A 10,538-nucleotide genomic window follows, 5' to 3' on the forward strand; every position below is an offset into this window, starting at 1 on the left:
GTAAACCAACATCCGCAGTTACTTTCTCCTTCATTAAAACCTAGCTGCTTCACTGATGTGTGGATGGAGGTACTTTGTCTTGGCATGGTTTGGTTATACAAGGCTCCAGTGCCACATGAATATGGTTGGCTGTTTACTGTGGTTCCTAGAGGTCCCAATTTTATTGGAGGTACACATAATGGCAGCTGCTTGAATCTTCAGCCAAACGCAGAATGCTGGAGAAACTCAGCAGGTCAGGCAGTATCTGTGGAAGGAAAGGATAGGCCTGTCCATTCCTTCCACAGAGGCTGCCTGACCCCACTGAGTTCCTCCAGCATTCTGTGTTTTGTCCCAGTTTTATTACTGAGCAGCTGGCGATGGGCAGCAGCACCAAGCATTTGATAGAAGTTAACATACATTTCTGTATTTGAACAATACATAACGTAATGGGTGGCACGGTGGCGCAGTGGTAGAGTTGCTGCCTTACAGCGGCAGAGACCCGGATTCGAACCTGACTACGGGTGCTGTATGTATGGAGTTTGTACGGTTTCCCCGTGACCACATGGGTTTCCTCCGGGTACTCCAGTTTCCTCCCTCACTCCAAAGATGCACAGGTTTGTAGGTTGATTGGCTTTGGTAAAAAATCTTAAATTGTCCCCAGTGTGTAGGATAGTGCTAGTGTATGGGGATCGTTGATCGGCTCGGACTCTGTGGGCCGAAGGGCTTGGTTACACACTGTACCTCTAAACTAAACTAATGTAACATACTTTTTGAGCATGTTAACATTCTTATGTTAGAACAATTATTTTTTGTGATTGACCACTTTGGTAAGGAGAAGATAATTGCATGAGTGTGTGCAATGTTAAAATACACGGAGTGGACTGATTGGGAAACATACAATGCAGCCATTCATTTGGCTGTGGGCAGTACAATCCTTTAAGGTGCCTAAAGCTAGTGTAGTAGATGAATCTGTGGTATTTACGCTGCAGGATATGAGTTGGTCAAAGACAAGGCAACAGAGACCAAACAGGAGATGAGGCCTCGAAGATCTTATTTTCAATTGGAAGGGCAGCATTGACAGGAACAGAAGGATTATATGGCGTGTCTCTGAATGTACCGGCTTTATCTCCCTGAAAGAATGTTTTCAAATCCGCCCCGAATTTATAAGTAGACTGTTGAGGAGGGCAGTGGGTTGAAGAGCCAGCGGATGTGAATAAGCATGCAATACTTCAGTGAAAGGTATCCAGAGTATTGTGTGTTGGTATGTGTGGCTTGGAGACATAGGAAAAATAATGGGATGAATAATTGGCAGACCCTCAGACCTGAGGCAAACAGTGCAGAATATTTTCGAAAAAAGGAAGACTGAGGTATCCACAAAATATGTTGTGGAAATGAAATGAAATGAAGTTGACGCAATTTGTGGCACAAAGCAGATAAAATGAAAAGCTCTCCTTTCTTTTAAGCTGAAGACCACGCTCAAGATTGCTGTGGGTTCCTTCATGATCATAAGCGGAGATAGGCACAAAATGCTGGAGTAACTCAGCCGGTTAGGCAGCATCTCTGGAGAGGAGGAATAGGTGACGTTTCAGGTCAAGATAAGCCGGTTGTGTAAAGTAGAAGGAGTTACCGAATAGTGAAAGGCCAGGATCGTGGAGAGGATGTTTTCACCAGTAGGAGAGTCCAGCAGAGAGGGCACAGCCTCAAAACCAAAGCACGTACCTTTAGCAAGGAGATGAGAAGGAATTTATTTAGTCAATGGGTAGTGAATCTGTGGAATTCATTGCCACAGATGGTGGTGGAGGCTGTCAATGAATATTTTTAAAGCATAGATTGACAGGTTCTAGTAATGGTGTCAAAGGTTATTGGAAGGAGAATGGAGTTGAGAGGGAAAGATAAATCCTATGACATGAACTTATGAGTCTCTATAAAGACACCTTCCTATTGCCCTGCAATTATTACCTTCTGAAGTATTCCTTCTCTGAATATTACTGCTGATTCTGTATACATCTAATTTTGTATACATCAAATTGGTGTTGATTCTGTATCCATCAAATTCTGAGAAAGCGCATTTCAGACAATAACAATGATTTGAGCAAAGACATTGCTTCATTTCCTTGCAGGCCTTTTTGACAAGTTACGTTCTATGGCTAATTTTCTGACAAATTGCAGAGGCTAACAGAATAGAGTTTAATTTTACTAATCATTGCAGGTAGTGGTGTTGGGAATGTTTAATGAATGAAATCTTAATTTCTCAAGGCCATTCCTGATATGGGTAAGTGACTGCATCTTGGCTTGTGATAATGAAGGGCATTTACTGTAAATTGCAAAAATTGACTTCAATTTGATGTTGCTCTATGTATTGCAGGGTGGAAAGATTTTGGAGACTTGCTTATGGGTAAATGATTAGCAGTTCATGGGAATATTCATTATATATGGATTTTTGTTTAGTTGAGTTTAGAGATCCAGCACAGAACCTGGTCTTTCGGCCTACCGAGTCCATGCTGACCAGCAATAACCCCCGACACTGGCACTATCCTGCACATTAGGGTCAATTTACAATTTTTACTGAAGCCAATTAACCTACCAACTGCACATCTTTAGAGTGTGGGAGGAAACCGGAGCACCCAGACAGAACCCACGTGGTCATGGGGGAATGTACAAACTCCATACAGACCACACCCGTAGTCGGGATCGAACTGTGGTCTCTGGCGCTGTAAGGCAGCAACTCATCCGCTGCACAACTGTGAATACCTTGTCTTGGGTCCAATACCTGTTTTGCTATTGTGTTTATAGAGCTTTCAAGCTGATCAACACGCGTTGGACAGCATTCCCAACCAATTCAAAATGCCTGGAGGAATTAGTTGTGTGGTTGAGAGGTCTTTTCTAATGTGGGACAAAGATGAAAACCAGCTAAATGTATTTTCAGCAAGCATTTGTAAATTTGACAGGTTGCACCATATACTGCACCAAGGATCAATTGTAAAGTTTTAAAACAGACTTGAAATTGTATTGTGCTAATTTCCCAAATGTGGAGCAAATCGGAATTAGATTTCCACTGAAGATTCTGTAGGTCACGTACGATCTGTGAAATCCAAATTGAGGGCTTGTGTTTCACACCGCCTCCATGGAAACATTTACTTAATATCCATCCTCTCTGTATTTGTACAAGGTTCTTGTCATCTGCCCTATCTATGACTGCCATGATGATTATGCCTCTTTTAGTCTGAAGAAGGGACTAAACCCAAAACATCATCCATTCCTTCTTTCCAGAGATGCTGTCTGTCCTGCTGAGTTACTCCAGCATTTTGTGTCTATCCATTTACACTAGTTGTATATTATCCCACTTTCTTATCCACTTTCCTAGGGGAAAATTAGAGACCAATTAACCTGCAAACCCGCACGGTTTTGGGAATGTGGGAGGAAACCAGAGCACCCAAAGGAAACCCACACGGTCACAGAGAGAGCGTGCAGACTCTACATGGACAGCACCTGAGGTCAGGATCGAACCCGGATCCTGGTATGTTAGGCAGCAGCTCTACCAGCTGAGCCACTGTGCTACCCAAGGGTCTTCTCTGGTTTCTTGCCTCAGTCCTTGAGGAAGGACAACTTTTCTGAAGTCCAATGGGTAGAGGTGGAAATATGTCTTGGAGGGCCATTAGGTAACTTGGCAAACATTCGGGTCACTTGAAATCAATGGAACTGCATATCAGGCTGAACATACAATTGGTGTTTTTTCACTGGTACCCACTTTGGGTTGGAACCAACCCAAACTTTTGGGGGGGTTTTCTCTGCTATTGGAATAGGCTGTGTTGAAACTTGGGTTAATCCAGAATATCTAAAAACAAACTCTGCTTCTGCAAGTGCTAATTGAAAATCGGTTCAACTGATAAAATTAATTGAATGTCAATTAACATTTCCTTGCATTTAATAGCCAAGAAAATTAAGTTGAAACTTTAGAAAGAATTGTTCACATTGTTGCCATTTTATTTTCCACATAAAGTCTCCATAATGGTTTCATAAGTGTATGTGTTTCTTCTGCTGGAGGAGTCAAAGTGTATGACTAAGTTATTAACTTAGATCCAAGCTCTGCTACTAGCTACAAAATAGGAACACTAAATGCCAAGCATTGTTTAAAGATTTATTGAAGTGCAAGCCAAAGATTTGTTATAGGTCACAACTAATGTATTATGAGATTTAGAATTGCATAACATTGGCATGATCGTATCCTTTCAAACACGCACTGAATTCTATCCACCGTTCAAGTAATTAACCAGAGAATCCAACCAATTGCGCACAAAAAGTACGATCGCCCCCGTTACTTACCAACCGTCCTTTTTAAAAATATGTTAGTATCCTCCTAGAAATAATCCAGAAAACATAATAAAAGCTTTCTTGCCCCGGTTCTGATTTGTAGCATGGTAAGCTTTAGCCATCCTTAGCTCAACTTAAAAACTTGCAGCTCTAAAACTCTCTGTGTCATTTAGAAATACAATGGACTATAACTTTCCGTCACCCACGGAGATGGTTTACGATCATTAACGCACTTTGGATTGACTTGGTGCATATGAGGTGCATATGACACAAAATGCTGGAGTAACTCAGCAGGACAGGCAGCATCTCTGGAGAGAATGGGTGACGTTTCGTGTCGCGACCCTTCTTGCAATTGGTGCACAGGAGGAAGCTTCCCTTAAGGCATCCATACTATTCCACTGGAAGGGAAAATACAAGCTTGTGGTTCTGCTGCAGGGATGAAGGTAACTCCTGGTAAAGGTTGAGGACAAAATAGTAAGGACAGTCTTTGTCTGCCCTGAGGTAGCAAGTGAGCCATTATTCTCCGATCCTGTGGTCAGATATAATTGACCGCTTTAGTATGGGATCCTGCTTCTAACCATATAACCATATAACAATTACAGCACGGAAACAGGCCATCTCGACCCTTCTAGTCCGTGCCGAACACGTATTCTCCCCTAGTCCCATATACCTGCGCTCAGACCATAACCCTCCATTCCTTTCCCGTCCATATAACTATCCAATTTATTTTTAAATGATAAAAACGAACCTGCCTCCACCACCTTCACTGGAAGCTCATTCCACACAGCCACCACTCTCTGAGTAAAGAAGTTCCCCCTCATGTTACCCCTAAACTTCTGTTCCTTAATTCTCAAGTCATGTCCCCTTGTTTAAATCTTCCCTACTCTCAGTGGGAAAAGCTTATCCACGTCAACTCTGTCTATCCCTCTCATCATTTTAAAGACCTCTAGCAAGTCCCCCCTTAACCTTCTGCGCTCCAAAGAATAAAGCTCTAACTTGTTTAACCTTTCTCTGTAACTTAGTTGCTGAAACCCAGGCAACATTCTAGTAAATCTCCTCTGTACTCTCTCTATTTTGTTGACATCCTTCCTATAATTAGGCGACCAAAATTGTACACCATACTCCAGAATTGGCCTCACCAATGCCTTGTACAATTTTAACATTACATCCCGACTTCTATACTCAATGCTCTGATTTATAAAAGCCAGCACACCAAAAGCTTTCTTTACCACCCTATCTACATGAGATTCCACTTTCAGGGAACTGTGCACAGTTATTCCAAGATCCCTCTGTTCACCTGCATTCTTCAATTCCCTACCATTTACCATGTACATCCTATTTTGATTTGTCCTGCCAAGATGTAGCACCTCACACTTATCAGCATTAAACTCCATCTGCCACCTTTCAGCCCACTCTTCCAACCGGCATAAATCTCTCTGTAGACTTTGAAAATCTACTTCATTATCCACAACCCCACCTATCTTAGTATCATCTGCATACTTACTAATCCAATTTACCACACCATCATCCAGATCATTGATGTACATGACAAACAACAGTGGACCCAACACAGATCCCTGTGGCACCCCACTAGTCACTGGCCTCCAACCTGACAAACAACCATCCACCATTACTCTCTGGCATCTCCCATTCAGCCACTGTTGAATCCATCTTGCTACTCCACCATTAATACCCAACCATTGAACCTTCTTAACCAACCTTCCGTGAGGAACCTTGTCAAAGGCCTTACTGAAGTCCATATATACAACATCCACGGCTTTACCCTCATCAATTACCCGAGTAACCTCTTCAAAAAATTCAAGAAGATTAGTCAAACATGACCTTCCAGGCACAAATCCATGTTGACTGCTCCTAATCAGACCCTGTTTATCCAGATGCTTATATATATTATCTCTAAGTATCCTTTCCATTAATTTGCCCACCACTGACGTCAAACTAACAGGTCTATAATTGCTAGGTTTACTCTTAGACCCCTTCTTAAACAATGGAACAACATGCGCAGTACGCCAATCCTCCGGCACTATTGCCGTTTCTAATGACATTTGAAATATTTCTGTCATAGCCCCTGCTATTTCTACACTAACTTCCCTCAATGTCCTAGGGAATATCCTGTCCGGACCTGGAGACTTATCCACTTTTATATTTCTCAAAAGTGTCAGTACTTCCTCTTCTTTGAATCTCATAGTTTCCATAGCTACTCTACTTGTTTCCCTTACCTCACATAATTCAATATCCTTCTCCTTGGTGAATACCGAAGAAAAGAAATTGTTCAATATCTCCCCCATCTCTTTTGGCTCTGCAGATAGCTGTCCACTCTGATTCTCTAATGGACCAATTGTATCCCTCGTTATCCTTTTGCTATTAATATAGCTGTAGAAACCCTTTGGATTTACATTCTGTCAGCAGTCAGTGCTCCAGTGGGAGCTGGTGCATGAGCAAGGGTACAATGCCATGGATTTCACTCCAAATTAAAGATTCCCTCCTGCCCTGATGTGCCAAGTGTTTGGTCTTCTCTATTCCTGATCCTGGATATTTTAGTGCTGAAGGGTCTCAACCATAATAGTTCAAAAAGAACCATTGGGCAGCACAGTGGCGCAGCGGTAGAGTTGCTTCCTTGCAGCGCTAGAGACCCAGGCTCGATCCTGACCGCGGGTGCTGTCTGTACGAAGTTTGTAAGTCCTCCCTGTGACCTGCGTGGGTTTTCTCCAGGTGCTTTGGTTTCCTCCCACACTCCAAAGACGTACAAGAGTGTAGGTTATTTGGCTTCAGTAAAAATTGTAAATTGTCCCTTGTGTGTAAGATAGTGCTAGTGTGCGGGGATCACTGGTCGACGTGGAATCGGTGCGCCGAAGGGCCTGTTTCTGCGCTGTATCTCCGAAGCATAAAGAACACTTGGTACCTCTTCTTGATGCCAAATTTCACCTTTTAATCAATTTCCAAAAACATTCCCCATCGTTGTCACTGCAATGATCAGCATATATGTTTTAAATGTATTTTTGAGTTTACCCACATCTTTCACTCTAACTCATTTCACTAATATTAAAGTCATAAGTTTGCCTTCCCTAGGTGACATTTTAAATAGCTCTAGGGAGACATTGTTTTCCTTCCTTGTTTGAAGGTTAGACCCTGAGGCTTCTTTCCAATTAAGGTGCTTATTGGATCAATCTGTACTGTAACAAAAAAAAAATCTTCAAAAACCCTAGCTGAGTATCATCAGCTGCGTTGGTTCAGATGTTGCATTAACAATGTTGGCAAGAGTCACAGCTCTCATTATTAGTGGTTGGTGGGGGCGCTGCAAGCCGGCAGCCCTGCCTGCAGCGTGTTAGTTTTTTCACCTTTAAAACATTTTTTTTAGTGTGTTTAAATGTTTCTTTGTGTGTGTTGTGTGGGGGGTGGTGTGGGGGGTTAAGGGGGAAACCGTTTTGGTCGCCTCCTCCACGGAGAGGCAACTTTTTCCATGTCGCCTCCCCCGTGGCCTAACATCGAGGATTGGTGCGGCCTTCCCAGAGACGCGCCCAGGGCTACAGCGGCGGGCGCAGTGTGGACTCTCGTCGCGGAGCGGGCGAGCCCTCGCCGTTCGCTGGCCCATGGCAGCCTGAAGCCGCAGTCTGCAGAGCTCCAGCTGGCGCAGCATCCGCAGCCTGGGATCCCTCGTTGGGGACCCGGGAGGAGAAGAGCTCCGACCACCGGACCGCGGCCAACTTTTACCGTGGGCATGGCATGGACTTGCCATCAGGAGCGGGGTCCCTTGCCGGGGACCCCTGGAGAGGAGCTCTGACTGCCGGTCCTGTGGTCTGCGGTGCTTCTGGCTGCGGCGCGGCGGGATCCTTAAATCTTCGACCGCTGGCCTGCAGCCTACACCAACAGCCGTGGTCTCCGGTGGGGAGGCACCGTTTAAGGACTTAGCTGGACTTTTACCCGTCCACTCATCTGGACGCCCGCAGCGGCGGCTGAGGAGGGTTTAGGTCCTGACCACGGGGGAAAAGGGAGGAGGACTGGCCAAATTTTTGTGCCTTCCACCACAGTGATGAATGCTGTGGTGGATGTTTATGTTAAATTCTTATTGTGTTTTTGTGTGTTCTTTTTCATTGTACCGCTGCTGACAAATTCATTTCACTTGCACTTTATGTGCAAGTGACGTATAAAACTGATTGATTGATTGATTGATTGATTGATTACTGTGCAGTAAATCTGGCAGTGGCTTCCACTGGCTTTCCGCATGCATGGCTCAAAAGCAGGAATCCAGAATTTTCCAGCTGTTTTCTGTTGTTTTTTGTTTCCCTGCTTCTTCATGGGCGCTGGGGTCTTGTTAACACCTTAGTGAAGGGTTTGATGTTGCAATACTTGTACATGATTAACTACCAACGAAGCATACGGAAAATGTTAACTTTCTTGTATTCAAGTGAAAGTGCATTGTTAACATCATTATACTAGTTGGTCAACACAGACTCAATGGACCGATATATAAGTAGTACTGGTCTGCCATGGACGGTACTGGTAATTTTCTGCTTTCAGTTATCACCAGAGTTTGAGGTCAGTGCATTGCCCGGAGTGTGTCTCAGTGGAACGAAGGAAGCTGGAAGTCAAGATTCCTCATTTTGCTTCATTACCAATATAAGATGCAAGGTGAGACAATTAACATTGTGACTGGTTTCCAACCTGACTGACATTGTTGGAGGTCCTAATGCCAGGCTTGGAAGCACACATTGATAAGGAGGCATGGGGAAGAGAAATCAGTGAGACAGAAATACTGGCATAATGTTTAGGTTCATCAGTGGCAAAAAGTACTACCCCATGTGTTTCAGTCGCCATTTAGGATAATCGATTATGGAAAGTAACAAAGAACATCTACAAGTGAGGAAAAATAGATGATTATTTCTGAGGGACTTTGGACCGATAATGGACTAGTCCAGTCTGAAGTAGGGTCGCGACCTGAAACGTCACCCTTTCCTTCTCCCAGAGATGCTGCCTGTCCCACTGGGTTACTCCAGCTTTTTGTGTCTATCTTTGGTTTAAACCAGCATCTGCAGTTCCTTCCTACACGTCCTGTATTAAAATATTGCATGACAACTGATAGTGTCTGCCACTGTTTTTATTTTCTCTAAACATTGTATTAATGGGAACTGTAATAAAATTCTATTGGTCGTAAAGGGATGTAAATTTTAAATTTTGCATCTCTTGTTTGTCTGTGGTTTGACTCACAATTCTGGCAAATTTATGTTATTAATCAGTGTGTTCCTTTTTTGAAGAAAAATGCTTTTCTTGTGAATCCAGTTAATTGCTTAAAAAGACGACAGCTGTATCTAGTTTCTATGAGGATCTGTGTCAGGAAGGAAAGTGCTTTAAACTATAAGGGAGAGTTCGGGAAGATGGCAATGACCAGCTTTGTTGAGAGGGGGAGAAATAGTCTGCCTTTTCAATAGTTCAATAGCGCTTTACTTGTCGCATATGCAACTGCACAGGGAAACTCTATTTGCATATATTACACGTGCGAGCGGCACCATTTTTTCATCCAATGTCTAGAGGTGGTTGAGGGTTGGAAGGTTCTGAGGTTCTGAGGAAGATATTCTTTTTCAAAAGCCAGTTGCCCTGCTGTACCTTTCATCACAGGTTTGTTACACCAAAGCCAAGTACTTTCAGCTCCGAGTCCACAGCATGGTTATAGACCTAGTGACCAAAGTGCGCAATACCATCAATATCTTCCATTTCACCCTTGTCTCTGAGAAAGAAGTGATGCTGGTTTTCGTCCAGCACCTTCCTGTGAGTAGTTGTGGCAGAAGGGGAATCATCGACAAATAATGATGGCCTTCAATTCATTTTGACCTAAATATCAATCTAGGGATGTTATAATTAGATGATCTTGAAGACAGAAGGATTCAGATTCAGATTCACATTTGTTGTTACATGCACCAATGAAGGTACAATGATATTTGAGTTACCGTGCAGCCATACAATTAAAGGAACACAACACAATTAAAAAGAACGACAGAACTTCACATAAACATCCACCATGTGATCACTGTAACGGAAGGTAATAAAGTTCAGTCAGTCTTCCTCCTTTTGTTCACCGTGTTTGGGGCCTTGACCCTCCGCAGTCGCCGCTATGGACGGCCCGATGTACAAGCCCTCTTGTCGGGATGATCGAAGCTCTGACGTCGGGACGGATGGAACACACTCCACGGCTTGGAGTGCTCGAATCAGCCACTTTCACATCGGAGACCACGGGT

The sequence above is a fragment of the Amblyraja radiata genome, chromosome 9, assembly GCF_010909765.2.
Source record: "Amblyraja radiata isolate CabotCenter1 chromosome 9, sAmbRad1.1.pri, whole genome shotgun sequence".
NCBI classification, from domain to species: Eukaryota; Metazoa; Chordata; class Chondrichthyes; order Rajiformes; family Rajidae; genus Amblyraja; species Amblyraja radiata.